At 40.1% G+C, this 17,929-nt stretch overlaps 1 pseudogene; it reads left to right on the forward strand.

Annotated features, from left to right (window-relative positions):
• The window catches only part of LOC109373360 (tigger transposable element-derived protein 1-like), a 6,879-nt pseudogene extending 4,325 nt beyond the window's left edge, over positions 1 to 2,554 (forward strand).
• Positions 2,555 to 17,929: the final 15,375 nt, after the last annotated feature.

The following is a 17,929-nucleotide window of genomic DNA, read 5'->3' on the forward strand; positions in this document are numbered from 1 at the left end:
TCCCGGCTGAGGCAAATAGGTCATCGGCCATTGGACTGCTGCTCATGCTGGCTGCCAGCCACTCATGGCAGCTCACGGCAGCTCACTCTGGCTGCTGGCTGCTCACGGTAGCTCACAGCAGCCCACTGCAGCTTCACTGCAGCCTACGCCATCGCCAGCAACTCATGGCAGCCCAGATCCAGGGTGAGCTGTTGTTCACCATCTTAGCTGTAAATGGCTCAGCGCCACTGGCCCATGTGGCGGCCATGCTGCTCAGGGCTTGCGCTCCCAAGCCAACTCTTAACCAACGAGCCACTTGGCTGGCCCTAAAATGCATCTGGTTTTGTATGTGGCAAAAGTCACATACAGACATACCTTGTTTTATTGTGCTTCACTTTATTGCACGTTACAAATATTGCAGATTTGATTTTTCTTTTGGTTTGTTTTTTACAAATTGAAGGTTTGTGGCAATCCTGCTTCGAGCAAGTCTACCAGCATCATTTTTTCCCAATGGCATTGGCTCACTTTGTGTCTCTGTGTCACATTTTGGTTGTTCTTATAATATTTCAAACTTTTTCAATTTTATTATATTCCTATGGAGATCTGTGATCAGTGATCTTTGATGTTACTATTGTAATTGCTTTGGGGTGCCACAAACCATACCCATATAAGACAACAAACTTAATAAATGTTTTGTGCATTCAGACTGTTCCACCGACCAGCCATTCCCCAGTCTCTCTCCCTTTCCTCGGGCCTCCCTATTCCCTGAGACACAACAATATTGAAACTAGGCGAATTAATAATCCTACACTGGTCTCTAAGTTTTCAAGTGAAAGGAAGAGTCACAGATTTCTCACTTTAAATCAGAAGGTGGAAATGATTAGGATTAGTGAGGAAGGCACATCGAAAGCTGAGATAGACTGAAAGCTAGGCGTCTTGCAACACACAGTTTGCCAAGTTGTGAATACAAAAGAAAAGTTCTTGAAGGAATTTAAAAGTGCTACTCCAGTGAACACATGGATGATAAGAAAGTGAAACAGCCTTCTTGCTGATATGGAGAAAGTTGTAGTGGTCTGGATAGAAGATCAAACCAGCCACATTTCCTTAAGCCAAAGCCTAATATAGAACAAGGTCCTAACTCTCTTCAATTCTGTAAAGGCTGGGAGAGGTGAGGAAGCTGCAGAAGAAAAGTTTGAAGCTAGCAGAGGTTGGTTCATTGGGTTTAAGGAAAGAAGCCACCTCCATAACATAAACGTGCAAGGCGAAGCAGCAAGTGCTGATGGAGAAACTGAAGTACATTATCCAGAAGATCTAGCTAAGATAATTAATGAGGGTGGCTACACTAAACAACAGATTTTCAGTGTAGATGAAACAGCCTTATATTGGAAGAAGATGCCATCTGGGACTTGCATAGCTAGAGAGAAGTCAGTGCATGGCTTCAAAGTGACAAAGGACATGCTGACTCTTGTTTGGGGCTAATGCAGTTGGTGACTTGAAGTTGAAGCCAAGGCTCACGTACCATTATGAAAATCCTAGGGCCCTTAAGAGTGATGCTAAACCCACTCTGCCTGTGCTCTATAAATGGGACAACAAAGCCTGAATGACAGCACATCTGTTTACAACATGGTTCGCTGAATATTTTAAGCCACTGTTGAGACTTACTGCTCAGAAACAAAGTTTCTTTTCAAAATATTACTGCTGATTGATTATGTGCCTGGTCACCCAAGAGCTCTGAGGAAGATGTACAATGAGATTAATGTTGTTTTCATGCCTATTAACACAACATCCACTCTACAGCCAATGGATCAAGGAGAAATTTAGATTTTCAAATCTTATTTGAGAAATATATATTTTTAAGGCAGTAGCTTCCATAGATAGTGATCCCCGGGTGGATCTGGGCAAAGTAAGTGGAAATTTTCTGAAAAGGATTCACAATTCTAAATGTCATTAAGAACATTTTTGATTCATGATAAGTGGTCAAAACATCAACATTAATAGGAGTTTGAAAGAAGTTGATTCTAACCCTTATGGATAACTTTGAGGGTTCAAGACTTCAGTGGAGGAAGTAAATGCAGATATGGTGGAAATGGCAACAGAACTAGAATTAGAAGTGGAGCCCAAAGATGTGATGGAATTGCTGCAATCTCACGGTAAAACTTCTATGGATGAGCGGTTGCTTCTTATGGTTGAGCAAAGGAAGTGGTTTCTTGAGATGGAATCTATTCCTATTGAAGATGCTGTGAAGGTTGTTGACATGACAACAAAAGATTTAGAATATTATGTACATTTAGTTGATAAAGCAGCAGAAGGATTTGAGAGGATTGAATCCAATTTTGAAAGAAGTTCTGTGGGTAACATGCTATGAGATAGCATCGCATGCTTCAGAGAAATCATTTGTGAAAAGAAGAGTCAATCGATGTGGCAAAAATTCATTGTTGTCTTATTTTAAGAAGGTGCCACAGTCACTCCAACCTTCAGCAACCACCACCTGATCAGTCAGCAGCTATTGACATGGAGGCAGGACCATCCACCAGCCAAAAGATTACAACTAACTGAATGTTTGGATAATGGTTAGCATTTTTTAGCAATAAGTTATTCTTTAATTAAGGTATGCACATTGGTTTTTAGATATAATGCTATTGCATACTTAATAGACTACAGTATAGTATAAACATAACTTTTATATACACTGGGAAACCAAATATTCATGATTCGCTTTATTGCAATATTCATTTTATTGCCGTGGCCTGGAACCGAACCCTCAATATTTCCAAGGTGTGCCTGTACACTGCCCACAGCATTTGGTTGCTGTTAGAAAATCACATTCCTAAATCAAATTAAAGGAAAATGCCAGAGCCTTTTCATTTCTGGCCATTATTAGTGTCAGCCTGACAATTACTGACAGCTAGTCCGAATGGTTTGTGTTCTTTGTTCTCTAAGCATTTCCTAATTGTGAATAATAATTCCATTAACCATGCATTTGAAACAAGTAAATTACCCAGCAAAACATCATAATCAGTTGCATCAAAGAGCCTTCTAGGAAGACCTCATGTAGCTTTGTTTTAGCCTCCCCATTTGCACCCCTTCCCAGATATTATACTTTCAGAGAAGTCAGTGGCTGTTTCCTAGCTCTGAAAAGTGTCCATCGATAGATGCCTTTGCAAATGAAGCCACAGCCTTTGAAAGCAATGTTTCATATTTACTTATTTATTTAAGTTTAATGTCAGCCCCATGGTTTGCCAGACTTACCCTGTGGGCGACCACAGTAGATGCTTCAGGCGGACAGTAATCATTTGCAAAGGACTGGTCTTTCCTTGGCAGCTACTAGAGAGCCTGACATTCAAGTTTCATCCCAGCTACCAGCTGGACCTCTTATATTTATATGTCCTCATCATGGAAACACACTCCCTCCAGTTGTAACATTATCCTCAGTCCACTGACAAAATGAAAGTTGTTATTAAATTTACACAGAGGAACTTTCCAATCTTCATATTTTGTAAGCAATTTCTATAACTTTTCTCTTTCCACCCCTTCCTTTCTTCCTTCCTCCCTTTCTTCCTGCCTCCTTCCTTCCTACATTTGTGTTGACATAGGAATGCTTGGATCCCTCAGGATGGAGCACATCTTGCTCTCAGCCTTGCTCTCGAGGGTGTTGGAAAGAAGGTTACCTTCCTGGAGATGTCACTGGAGTGGCAGGGCCCAGAAAATGGTTCTTTAGTCAATTATTGTAACATAGCATTTCTTCTTCTCAGCATTGTTTTATTTGTATTGTTGTCAGCATTGGGGTTTTCTTTTCTTTCAGAAAGAAGAAAATAGACAAAATATATTGATTTCAAAACCAGAGTCAGAACCACCAATAATAGCAATTGATACAAAACCTGTTTATATGGATGTGAAGTGAGGGGAAGAGGGTAAAACATTCTGTAATCAGTCATTCTGTTAAACACATTTACTATGACCCTCCTGGGCAGCAGATGCCCTGCTAGGCTCTGAATTGTGGTTTTGTGTGTGTGTGTGTGTTGGGCAGGGGGGTGGGGGCAGGTGGCGGGTGAAGAAGATATAAATATGAATGAAAGATAGTTATCAGAGAATTTGCACTTTAGTTGATCACAAAAAAGCTGAAATGTGACACAGAACTGAGTCAAACCCACATTTGAGTTCCATGCTTACTAAATTGATTCTTCTTAACAGCTGAATATCCTGGGTAGCCAAATGTTATTTGGCTGTATGGGAGTGGTTGATGAGTATCTAATGAGGCATCACAAAACACTTATTACACTTTTAAACTGAAGAGAAAAGCTGGGGAAGCAGAAATTTAATGTGCGATCAGGTGTAGGAGCCAGGGATGTGCCGGCTTAGATCTCCTTTTAAGAAATAACTTGCTGTTTAGCAGCAAGGTGTATGGTTGACTGACAGCCCCCAGCTGCATTGCTTTCTGGATCCCCCTCAGCTTTGCAGAAGATGCTATGCTTTTCCTGGACAACCCCTAGTTGTCTGTGACTGTGGGATTACTGAAGCATGGTCATTCCTGCCCAACGCAAGGGTCTAACAAGAAATCTTTGCTCCCTAGCTCCTACTGGGTTAGCGGAGACTCTGTCCGATCTGCTTCGTGGACTAAGGCTGTCTCTGCCCAATCCTGCTCTCTTTCCCACTTTTATCTTTCTCAGGCGTTATCCCACAAGGAGCTTCTTGTGCTCATAACGATTTCTTCATGTCTGTTTCCCAGAGGACGCCAATGACCCACTGTCTCTGCCTAAACCTGTAACTTATTTAAAGAAAAACAGAAATAATTTTAAATCAAGGTCAGAAATTGTAAAAAGTCTGCAAAATTCTCTATCCTGTAATACATTTTCTTTCCATAGGAAAAGTTTTTTTTGTTTGTTTGTTTTTTAAAGATATTATTGGGGAATTGGGGGAGGGGAACAGACAAGTTGCTGTCCCTCTGTTCTTCAGTCTAGTTGTGGAGGATGTTGCTTCACTGGCCCCTGTTGATATCATCATTGTGCTCTTCCCAGGTGAGACAGTTGCTCACTGGCCATTGGACTGCCACTCACGGTGGCTCTTGACAGCTGACTCCAGCTGCCAGCCACTCACGGTAGCTTATGGGGGTCCACTGCAGCAGGGGCTGCAGCCTACGCCATAGCCAGCGACTCACAGCAGCCCATCTCCAGGTCGTGCTGTTCACTATCTTAGCTGTAGAGGGTACAGTGTCACTTGTCTTCATGTAGGATCGAACTGGTGCCCTGATGCTCAGAGCTGGCATCCCAAGCCGACTCCTAACCAATGCGCCAATCGGCTGGCCCAAAGTTTTGTTTTTTTGGGCTGGTCACTAAGCCATTGTAAATGTCTTTTGGGGAAGTCTCCACTGGCAGTCCTGTAACAAGGGAGCTTTTGTAGAGCCTGCCCCTATCCACTATCTCTGGAGAAGTTAAAAATAATAATTAAATCAACTAAAAGTTTGTATACGTTTTAGTATCAGCATGGGCCCAGCAATTTTAAACAATGTCAGTAATAAAATAACTTTCCCTGTCAAGGTGAAAGGCTCGCCTCTCCCCCACTCCTGGCCTTGACATGCCACTGCAAACTGTTTAAATTATAAATGTGAAATGGTCTTTATTTTAACTGCTTTCAACCGTGAAATCTCAAATTTTCCCTCTCATAAAATATTGGGCAAATCTTTTATCTTTGGATATTAAAATTTTATATAGACCTATTTAAAACTCTAATATCATATTTATTATTCTAAAGCTCTTTCAGCGAATGCTGGGTTTGTGTCTCAAGAGCATTGGAGTGGCAGATGTTGTGATCCGCTGCCCGTCTCATACCTCTTGCCCTAAGTGTAGCTCTGGATGTGTGTATGCGTATGATGGTAGGGTCTGGGTCTAGGATATTCTCTCTCCCTAGCTCTTATGCCTGTAGCTCATCTAGGTTTGGAAACAGAGAGGGCAATCAGGAGTATAGAGATACTTATATGTAACTGCTGCCTTTTGGAGCCCCAGCTCTCGTGTTGATGTGGTCTAATTCTGTGTGTTGTTACTGGTATGATGGCCAGTCAGTTCCTATGGCTCCAAGAGGAGCCCCAGGATTTCTCAAGACACTGACTTGGGCAAGCAAAATGAAACTAAAAAAGACAGAGTTGAGTCTTAATACACAAGGTGGAGAAGATTTTCCAGAGAGCAGATTAATAGAGATCAAAAAGCAAGTGTATTTCCAGCCACGTGCTCTTACGACTACCATGATAGGATGTGAAATAATTGGCCTTCCACTTGAGGTGGAAGAATACCAATTTATAGTTGAGGATACTCACATCACAAACGTCAAGCCAAAATCAAATACAGATGCAATACAAGTATTTCACATTTTAGTCTTAGAGCAACTGTACAAAATGATGCAATGTAACTTTTCCCATCCTTAATCCTGAAGGCCAAAACTTGGGGACAAATATGTATTCCAGCATCCTTCTGATTAGATGGTGGATTCCCCAGGCAGTAAATGATGCTTCTTTATCACGGGAGCCCTTTAATTGCATGGGTTCCTGGGAATGTTGTGAGTTTCTGGGAGTTGTAGAGTATTCTAGAAAGGGAAAGGAAACCAGGTTGAAATCAGGAAACATGTCTAAACAGTCATTGCTGACAAACTTCCTGAAGTTTCTCAGAAAAAGGTATCTGAATTTCTTTGTTTCTTTTTTTTTTAATTGGGGAACAGTGTGTTTTTCCAGGACCCATCAGCTCCAAGTCAAGTAGTTGTTTCAATCTAGTTGTGGAGGGCGCAGCTCCTTGGCCCATGTGGGACTTGAACTGGCAACCTTGGTGCTATGAGCACTGCGCTCTTTTTTTTTAAAATAATTTTTTAAAAGATTTTTATTGGGTATTGGAGGGATGGGAACAATGCTGGGGAATTGGGGGAAGGGGAACAGACAAGTTGCTGGCGTTTTGTTCTTCAGTCTAGTTGTGGAGGACGTTGCTTCACTGGCCCAAGTTGGCACCATCATTGCGCTCTTCCCAGGTGAGGCAGATCAATCACCAGCTTCTGGATGGTCGCTCATGCTGGCTACACACGGTAGCCCTACGCTGTTACCAGAGACTCACGGCAGCCCAGCTCCAGGTTGAGATGTTGTTCAGCATCTTAGCTGTAGAGGGCAGTGTCACTGGCTCTCATATGTGGCCGAACTGGGGCCCTCTGGCGTCCCAAGCCAGCTCTTAACCAACACGCCACTCGGCAGGCCCGAGCACTGCGCTCTAATCAACTGAGCTAACCGGCTTCCCCGAAATTTCTAAGATTACAGACATTTTTGTCATTTCTTTTCTGTTTTAAATAACTATTCAATATCTTGCTTTGCTTTGTAGTTTTCCTTAAATGAGCACCTCTAAGTTGTATAGGCTTCAGATCTCACAAAATCTGGAGCTGCCATTGCTACTGACCTCTTAGAATTTGCTCTAACTTCTATTTGTTTTCAGACCCTTTTCCATCCTACCTGTCCTATTTAATTTCTGTTGGTCTCCCAACTTCTAATTAGTAGAAGGAACGTTAATATTCCCAAATTATTTTCTTTTTCATGAATTGGCAAGAATTCACGTAAACTGGGACTGTAGATTTTACCTTCAGTGAAAATAAATTATAGTCTATGTTAAAATTGTATTAAGCCTGTTTTGCCACTTCTATTCAAAATAATATTTGAAGTTCTAGCCACAGCAATTAGGGAAGAAAAATAAATAAAAGACATTCAAATTAAATAGGAGGAAGTAAAATTACCTCTTTTCATAGATGACATGATCTTATATTGGGTTGTCAGAAAAGTCATGATGTATTTTTTCTATGTTTTTCACTGCAAAAATGCATCATGACTTTCCCGACAACCCAATATATACAAAACCCTAATGATTATACACACACATACACAAACTGTTAGAACTAATAAATGAATTCAGCAGTTTCAGGACAGAAAATCAACACACAAAAATTAGTTGTTTTTCTCTACACTAACAGTGAACAATTCAAAAAAGGAAATTAAGAAAAAAAATCTCATTTGTAATAGCATCACAAAGAATAAAATGCCTAGGAATAAACTTAACTGAGAAGGCTGAAGACTTATACACCGAAAACTAAAAAAAATCGATGAAAAACATTAAATAAGACAAATACATGGGCATATATCTTGTATTCATCAATTGGAAGACTCAATATCGTTAAGATGTTAAGACTACCAAAGCGGTCTACAGATTCAATATAATCCCTATCAAAATTGCAATAATTTAAAAAAAAATTTTTTTAAAACTTTATTGGGGAACAATGTGTTTTTTCCAGGTCCTGTCAGTTCCAAGTCAAGTTATTGTCCTTCATTCTAGTTGCGGAGGGTGCAGCTCACTGGCCCATATGGGAGTCGAACCGGCAACCCTGTTGCTCAGAGCCAGTGCCCTAGCCAACTGAGCCACCTGGCCGTCCTGCAATGATGCTTTTTGAAGGAATAGAAAAATCCATTCTAAAACTCATATGGAACCTCAAGGGACAAAGAATAGCCAAAACATTTTTTTTTTATAAAGAACAAAGTTGGAGGACTCAAACTCACTGTTTTCAAAACTTAACTACAAAGCTATGGTAATTAAAATAGTACCACCATAAAGACAGACATAGATCAGTGGAATAGAATAGAAAGCCAATAAATAAATCCTTACACATATGGTCAAATGATTTCCTCAAGGATTCAAGACCATTCTATAGGAAAAGGAGAGTCTTTACAAATAACGTTGTGAAAACTGGACACCCACATGGAAAAGAATGAAGGTGGACCCTTACCTTATACCATATACAGATATTAACAAAAAAAATGATCAAAGACCTAAACATAAGAGCTAAAACTATAGCACTTTTATAAGAAAAAATAGGGGTAAAGCTCCAAGACAATGGATTTGACAATTATTTCTTTGATATGACACCAAAAGTGCAGGGCACAAAAGAAAACAAAATAGATAAATTGAACTTCATAAAAATCTTAAAATATATATGCATCAAAAGACATTATCAACAGAGTGAAAAGGTAACCCACAGAATGAGAGGAGATGTTTACAAACCATATATCTGATAATAGATTAATGTCCAGAGTATATAACTCTTACAAGTCAGCAACAACAGAAAGCAAACAACCCAATTAAAAATGGACAAAGGACTTGAATAAACATTTTTCCAAAGAAGATATACAGATATTCATGGTCAATAAGCACATGAAAAGGTGCCCACCATCACTAATCATTAGGGAAATGCAAAACAATTTTACAATGAGGTGTCACTTCCCATTCACTAGGATTATATTATAAAAACAGAGAAAAACGAAAAGAAAAAAACAACTATTGGTGAGGATGTGGAGAAATTGTAATCCTTAGGCATTGCTGGTGAGAATGTAAAATTATGCAGCCACTGTGGAAAACAATATTGCAGACCCTCAAAAAACTTAAATATACAATCACCGTATAGTCCAGTAGTTCCACTTCTGGGTATATACTCAAAAGAACGGAGAGCAGGTATTTGTATTTCAGTAAGAATCAAAACAGGTACTTGTATACCTGTGTTCATCTCAACAGCCAAAAGGTGGAAACAGCCCAAATGTGCACAACTGGATGAATAAATAAACAAAATGTACATACATACAATGGAATTTTGTTTAGCTTCAAAAAGGAATGAAATTTTGACACATGCTATAATATAGATGAATGAACCTTCAAGACATTATGCTAAGTGTATAAGCTGGTCAGAAAAAGGCAAATATTTTATGATTCCACTTATATGAGATACCTAGAGTAATGAAACTCAAAGACATTAGTAGAATGGTGCTTGCCAAATTCCGTGGGGAGGAGGGAATGGGGAGTTATTGTTTGATGGATACAGTTTCAGTTTGTAAAGATGAAGAAGTTGTGGAGATGGATGGTGGTGATGGTTGTACAACAATGTGAATGTACTTAATACCTTTAGACTGTACACATAAAAATGGTTGAAATGCTAAGTTTTATTAGGTATATTTTACAATAAAAATGAAATGAAATTGTAAAAACTGTATTATATTCAAATTGATGCTTATTTTAAAAAAATGATCAAAAGTGATCTAGGTTTCCAAGGTCATACCACATATGTATCGATTATAGCCTTTCCTGCTGATTTCAGAATTATCCTATAAACTAGTTGTTACCACATATTTCTGATTGTTTTGTTCTTGAAGAGTGAAGTTTCACTTTGCAACTTATGCTTGTGATTAAACAAACCCTTTGACAGTTACGAAGCTAACTTTTGTGTACACCCAGAAGACACCATGGTTAAGGTAAATATGTTCATGCTGACTGCAAAGGTAAATACGGGGGTGCCAAAAAAATGTATACAAGTGGACACTGGTCAACGTTGCTCAAGCGGTAGTTCACCATAATCAAAAGTGTCTGGATGCTGATGGTAACCACTTTGAGCACCTCTTGTCATTGCAGACGTCAAACATGACTTGTATTCATCTTTTGTTATTGGTATATATTGAGTATTACAATTTTAATACAGTTTTCCTTTCTAAAAATGTGTATACATTTTTTTGGCACCCTCTGTGTGTGGCATTATGCATTGTGTGGTCAAGAGACCTGTAGAATAAATGCAGTTTGTCACGTATTTCCTAGATTTTCCTAATCACTCTTAGAACCATGGCTGCTCCTCTACCAAGTTAAGAAAAATCAGCTTTTAAGTAGAGCAAGATAAACTTTTCATATTTGGAGTCAGAGGGCTGGTATGAGAAGAAATGAGAGCCAGCCACCCAAGGGCGTCCAGTGTGAATGGTGTAGTGCAATTACGGTTTGGCTGACTTGCACTTTCAGGGAAAAGGCACTACCCAGCAATGCTGTGTAGGTAAAAATTGGGTCATCAAATTTTCTCCTTTTCCTGAACGTATTCCAGAAAAATATTTATTTTCAAACTAACGCTGATTCTTCAGTTTCTGACAAGACTCAGCCGAAACCGTTTAAGGGAGGAACCAGTAAACATTGTCAGCCATATTTCAGGAGCCTAGCTCAGAGACAACGAAGGTCCACAAATGTATTCCCATACACACAGGAGCACATGCATTCTATTTATTTTAAGCAAGCATTGGAAATATACTTATTTTTTCATTCTTAGAACACTGATGACCCAGGATTGCCACAGACACCTTTGTTTACATTGTGTTTAAAACATTCGTTCTAAAATCACAACTGGCTAAAAGTCTCACCAAAGGAATATATGATTCTCACTGCTTAACTCAAGAGGTATGCTGGCATGATCATAGTCACTTTCATCCTTTTCTTGATGGGTACTAGCACACAGCAATGGAGTATTCCGTTCTACTCCTTTTGATTAAGTAGCTGTTGACACTGACATTTCTCAAGTTAGCCTAAAATGCCTCAAATTCTATGCACTGATAAAAAAAATTTGGATAATTTAGCTGTTGAAATACGTAAGGATGTTTGCTTTTATTATTATGATCATCATGCATTATACATATAAAATCACATGAACACATTTAAAGAAAAATGAAGTGAATAGTACAATGGCTAGTCAAATGCATTCAGGTGATTAGAAAAAGCTCTGGTTCAGGCTGTATGTCAAATTCAAGTCTTCCCACCTATCTCATTCTTGGACACAGGTTGAAGGGACAATAGCTACCTAGTACATATTCTTCTCATGGCAGAAATTTAAATTTTCCCAAAGGTCAGGTGGAAACACATTATACCTCTTTTTTTTTAAAAAGATTTTATTGGGGAATTGGGGAAGGGGAACAGCCAAGTTGTTGTCCTTCAATCTTAGTTGTGGAGGGCACAGCTAGCTCAGCTCCAAGTCTAGTCACGCCGCTCAGCTCAAGGTGCCGTGTTCAATTAGTTGCGGGTGGGTGTAGCCACCATCCCATGCGGTTGTAGAACACATGATGCCTCCTAAGACACAGGATGGGAACTGGCAACTTGTCACTTCCACTCATTTTCTATTGGCCAAAGCAAGCCACATGACCAAGTCCAAGACTCAAGAAGGAACCAGTAAAAATTCTCAGTCATATTCCAGTAACCTAGCTGAGAAATAATAAATGTCATCATGTACCGTATTTCCCCATGTATAAGATGCACCCCTTTTTGAAAAATTTGGGGTCTAAAAACTGGGTGCATCTTATACAGTGGTTGCAGATTCTTTTACTTGCATTTCCCGCTTTTTCGCGCTTGTTGTCTTTGCACTCATTGTTTTGCACTTGTTACCGGTATATTAGGTTACGTTTTGCCACGTTCTGCCCAGAAATGGCTCAAAAAAGATTTTCATACAGTGCTGAATTCAAGTTAAAAGTGATCCAGTTTGCAAAAGTGAACGGAAATCGTGCTGCTGAACGTTAAGTTTGGTCCTCATCCCACTGAGAAAACAATCCAAGACTGGCTATGGTTGGGAGTTTTGACAATGATGAGTAGTTGTATGAATTTTATGATGAATAAAACTTGAGTTCAATAACTTCATGTAATACATTTTTTTTCAAATTTTGGGCCCCAAAATTAAGGTGCATCTTATACATGGGAGTGTCTTATAAATGGGGAAATACGGTACATTCAAGTATAGGAGTGGAAGATAAATATTTGCTCAACAATAGTATAATTCGTCAGTCATTCTCATGATACTCTATTTCTTTAATCATATGAAATAGGCCTGATAATTTCAATATGTGAAGTCTTTGTGGATCTGATACTGTAGTTTAATGTTTTTTTATTATTATTGTTAGTTTCAGGTGTACAAAGCCATGTAATAGTCATAGATTTCACACCTCACAAGTGATAACCCCCCTGTCTCTGTAGTTTTATGTTTTTATCAACATTCATTTATTTTGCACTTTCTCTGTGTGTGTGTGTGTGTGTGTGTGATTATGATCTTATATATCATGCAAATTTAACTGAAGTAATTTTTAGAGTTTAAAATACAATCTTCCAGAGAGAATTTCCTTTACTTCAGCTAAGTAACTGATGATGTGTTCAGCCAGAGAGGTTGTGAGAATTCCAGCAAGGAAGGAAGAGGCAGTTTGTCTGGAAAGACATAGCGAACAAATTAACAAAGGGGCCAAATATGCTCCAGAGAAAGGATCTATATGGGATATGACTGCTTTCCATTTTGGGATTCCACATTCTTTAACAACCTTTTAGAAAAGAACTGGGTCAGAAAGCAGCAGGAAGGAATTTGGAGTAGTAACGAAGGTGTAAATCAGACCATAAACTACCAGGATGTATTTGACCAGGAACGGTAACCACTGTAATGACCAGCCCCCCAATCTGGTGGCTTGATATAACTCACAGCGCTGGCCCATGCAACAGTATAACATGGGTGTTTGGGGGGGGGTCTTCTGTGAAAGAATGCGGAGAGCAGGCTCCTTCTTCTCATAGCACTGCTACCTCATGGGACCTCAGGCTCTCCTGCTGGGTGTTCCTTTTGTCTGCCAGAAGAAAGTGCAAGAGAGTGCAAGAGATATTTTTATTGTGTTGGACCTGGAAGTGGTGTTTATAATTTCCATCCACTTGGCCCCATCTGCTGCAAGGGAGGTCGGAAAATGTGCCTACATATACAGGTTTGGTAAACAAGCAGCCAGTATCTCTGGTCCATGGGGTTCTAAGCAAAACAGATTCAATCTAAAAAGTTCCTGTGACTAAATAACTCAAACGCCCTGGAATAACCTTGAGATTAATGGCTGCATATCAATAATAAAATCACAGGTTATAATGTGGTTTAGAACGTAGTTTATAATTACCTATGGCAGCATGTGGCAGTCACAGCTGATTGTGACAGTGGGAGGAGAGCGTATTTTATCCCCATACACTTAAACCCTCCTAACCTGTCAACCCCCAAATAACGATAGGAACCAAAAGAAAACCTGTGCCAGCAGAGGTATTACTGTATCAGTAAACAAGAGTGACATGGGGCTGTTGAAACCACTTGGGTTTTAGCAGTGACACCGAGGTAGGATAGTGTGGAGTCAGACCTGGCTCTGTGGGTTCTACGTATGGCGAGTCACCTTGGCAGAGGCAATAGAAGTTTGGGAACAGTCTCCCCAGATTTCTGTGCATGGGTGTTAGTCTCTGGCTGCCCTGTGAGCTGTCTGGCATCTGCTCCCAATGGTGGATGCAGAATTCCTCAATTGATATTTGGGATTCAACTCCAGACATGAGGTAGTTTCTACAGAACACAACATTCCAGTAAGTGGCCTCTGACCCACATACCAGGAGTGGGATGACGCTGGTGACGAGCCTAAGGGAGAAGGGGTGGATGGTCTTGCAGGGCTGAGATGGGAACTCATAAAAATGCTGACATTATTATTAAAATCACTGTGACCTTACTTGCACACCTAGCATGTGAAGAGGGCTTTTTTCTCTTACAGTTAAAATTAGAAAAAATAATATTGCTGCCTGTTACGGGGAGAAGGAAATTGACCATCTCAAAATCCATCCCCGTTTTATCCCCCAGAATGATGTAGCTGTGCCCTTCCACAGTTTGCATGTCTGCTCCGGGGGTGATTCCCTCATAACGTCTGAGTCCTCTGAAGTGTACATAGACCTCTGCAGGGGCTGACTTGCTTCTACTCCAAGAGAAACAGACCTTGAACACTGTCATCAGCTAGCAAAGTAATGATCCCATTTCTTGTTGAAGCAAACTATCCATTTGCTTTTTTTAAAAAAAATGCCTTTTGAAGAAGACGGAGAAAAAAAAGATAAAGAAAAATGCCCTGAATCCAGAAGGGTTGAGTTTACAAATAGTGCGGTTTGTTTTCTGCACATTGGAGACATTGTTTCATGTCAGCTCTTCTTGTTTTGATTGTCTCACAGGCTGTCAGCATCACGTGGTAGAAGAGTGATGAGCCAGTGGTCTCCTGGAATAAATCCGGCCGAGGTCAGTTTTTATATGTATATCCTGCTTTCCCTTTTCCCAGAATCGCCAACTTGTCGTTTTCCACAGTAATTATGGGATAGTGCATCTGTGCTCAGTGTGAGGTAAGAAGCTCTGATGCTCATGTCCTTGGTCGAGTGTTCTGTAATCTAGACCAGGTTGTAAGCCCTTGACTTTGTGGGGCAAGGAGCTCAATTTCTACAGAAACGAACTTCTCAACTCACCAGACTACTCACAATTCGATAGATACTCAAGAGACTGCACTGATTTATTATAATGAACCAACCATTCCTTGTTTCTGCCCTCTGAGACTTATTGACATTATAGACACTGTAGATTGTGTAGAACTAGAAATTGGGTTCCGGAATTTGAGTTCTAGGCATGCTGCATTGAATTTTGGAAGTATTTCCAACACAGGGAGGCACAGAGAGGCGTACTAGATGGGTTCGTAACTGAGCAAAGGGAATCCAGATCTCAGATTTTCCAAATGAGGTGTCAGTGGTTGCTGCATTAAAATAACAGAGGATTGCTCCCCACAGCCTGAGCTCTAGGCCGTCATGGATAAAATAAGTTGCTTTTAAGAAGGAAAGCAAGTCGTATCACAAATCTCAGGAATACGACAACAAAAGGACACTGGGACCCCTCCCTATACAAACAGCCACCAGATTCCCAAATGTAAACAATTCTAGTTTACTGTAAAACAAGGAAACACTAATTTTATTCCAAGTTCTTTCTCCTCCATGCCAGGGAGATGAGGCTCAGCAATTGAATCAGCCCCAAGTGAGGGCCAAGAGAAAGGGAGTCCTGTGCAGGATTCATAAGAGAAAAGTGAATGGGAAACAGTTCAAGAAAAGGTCAACTGAATGAGAGCCTAACCTAGATTCCTAAGAAGTAAAGATGGGATGTATCCTATATGTGTGCATTCAGGGAAGCAGCCCCAAGACAAGGTCAAGTGGAAGATCTAGGTTGGGTCCCTAAAAGGGAAGGGCAGGAAGAAGGGAGACTATGAGGGTAGGAGTTCTCAGGCACTTCTGTTATCAACGGACAAAGAGAATTTTTCCAGATGCCACACAGGGAAATGAGGTCCAAAATAAATTTCTTATTGCAAAAGCTAATTTGCAGGTCAGAAACCATTTGAGTTCTTAGAATTTTAGTTGGACTACATACACTACAAAATAGCTTTTTGGTACCACGGTCCCTGAGAAGTCCTTTCTTTGTTCATCTTCCTTCCATCTTTGTCCATCTTTGATATAGATTACTCTATATCAGAATATTCTGATTTATGCATATCTTTGTTTATAATTTTCAAGATTAAGGTTCTATGACACTCCGTAGTTCCTGTTGCTTTAACAATTGGCTAGATCAGAGGTTGGCAAAACTGCGGATCGCGAGCCACATGTGGCTCTTTGGATACAGTCCATCTCAAAAGTTTGTTGACCCCTGGAAGAGCCAATCCTGTCCCTCACAACAATTTAAAAATTATTCGGGAGCCATAGATATATTTTTACATAATCACCATTGTGTGAATACTATCCTTTTAAAATTTTATAAATGAAACTATGGTAGTTTGATTTTCATTTTCAATTTTACTTCAGAGCCACATGTACGTATCCAAAGAGCCGCATGTAGCTCTTGAGCCACAGTTTGCTGACCCCTGGTGGCTCTTCTGTCTCAAAAGTTTGCCGACCCCTGGGCTAGATATGTAAATATATTGTAAAGGTCATCCTCGTGTTTGTCATGCATTTCCAATAAGACGTCTAGATTTCAAAATTGACTAGCATAGGTATACATCCCAGCTCCATTACACACTGTGCAGCTTGGAGAAAGGTTTTTAATGTCACTAACACCCTATTGGTAAACAAGGATACTAATATACCTTACCTTATAGCATTGTTGTGATGAATATGAATATTATGTAAAGGAGTCTGGTGCATAATAAATGCTAAATAACTATTATCAATGATAATGATGATAATGACGATGATGATGATAATGATAATTACCATGACGGGATGTCATAATGAAGGGCCTGGGAGTTCAGACTAAAAGGTTTTATCTAGATATAATGTGCAGTTAGATATTGGAGGTGGAAACATATAAAGTCACTGTGATATTTCAGGCCCAGGAGAAGATAGTGCCATGAGCACCATGAGGAATCAGCAGGATGAATCGTGGCCTGGCCAATGGGTACCAGGGGTATCGTCAGTTCACTGGGGTCATTACATAATATAGATAATACTCCAGCAACAGTGGGGCCTGGTGGTTTCATAATCAACCGATTGTCACTGGATCTCACTTCTTGTCATTTCCACTGAAGTTCAATACAGAGAGCTGCTTAAAATGTATGAATTCATAACAGTAAAAAGAGAGTAGGAATTTTGTGATTCAGAAGAGGTACACCACTCTAGCTGTCTCATGTTATCCAAACAATGAATTTAAGAGAATATCCAGTCTTTCCAGGCTCTTTCATCTGAAGGGGCAACACCCTGCCAGTAACCTGACCCTTTAATGATAATGGTCGTACCTTGGTATTTACCAGGCAGTCCAACACGGAGGTGGTCTTCAGCCTTCGTAGTCACTGGAAAGTAAAGGTTCTTTTTTTTTGTGAGGGCTGCAACCATTTGATTTTAGCTTTTGTTTAAAAGGATTCTGTCTACTAGACTCAACCTGTATACCTCTGAACTGTTCTCTCCTCTGGCCTGGGCACGTGAGTCTCCAACTGACTCTCATCTCCTTGCCCAGATATCCTTTTCAATGTCCTCCTGACTCACCTCATCACTCCCTCTCTAGTCAACTGATTACAGATTCCATAAAAGCTCCATCTTGGCCCCTATTCCAATTCTCTGTCATCTCCTACTCTAAGGCCCAGCTCCAGCCTCCCATCCAGTCATTCATTCAGAGATTCCCATCATCTCATTGGGGACTTCACCCTGATGGCTGTCCCTCCTTCAGTACTTTTAGTGCAGATCTTTTTCTCTGACATAAACATAAGGTAGTAAGGTAGGGTTAACATGTATATCTCAGAATATGTAATCCCATAATACATTCCACAGTG

The sequence above is a fragment of the Hipposideros armiger genome, unplaced genomic scaffold (genome assembly GCF_001890085.2).
Source record: "Hipposideros armiger isolate ML-2016 unplaced genomic scaffold, ASM189008v1 scaffold_712, whole genome shotgun sequence".
In the NCBI taxonomy this organism is placed as follows: domain Eukaryota; kingdom Metazoa; phylum Chordata; class Mammalia; order Chiroptera; family Hipposideridae; genus Hipposideros; species Hipposideros armiger.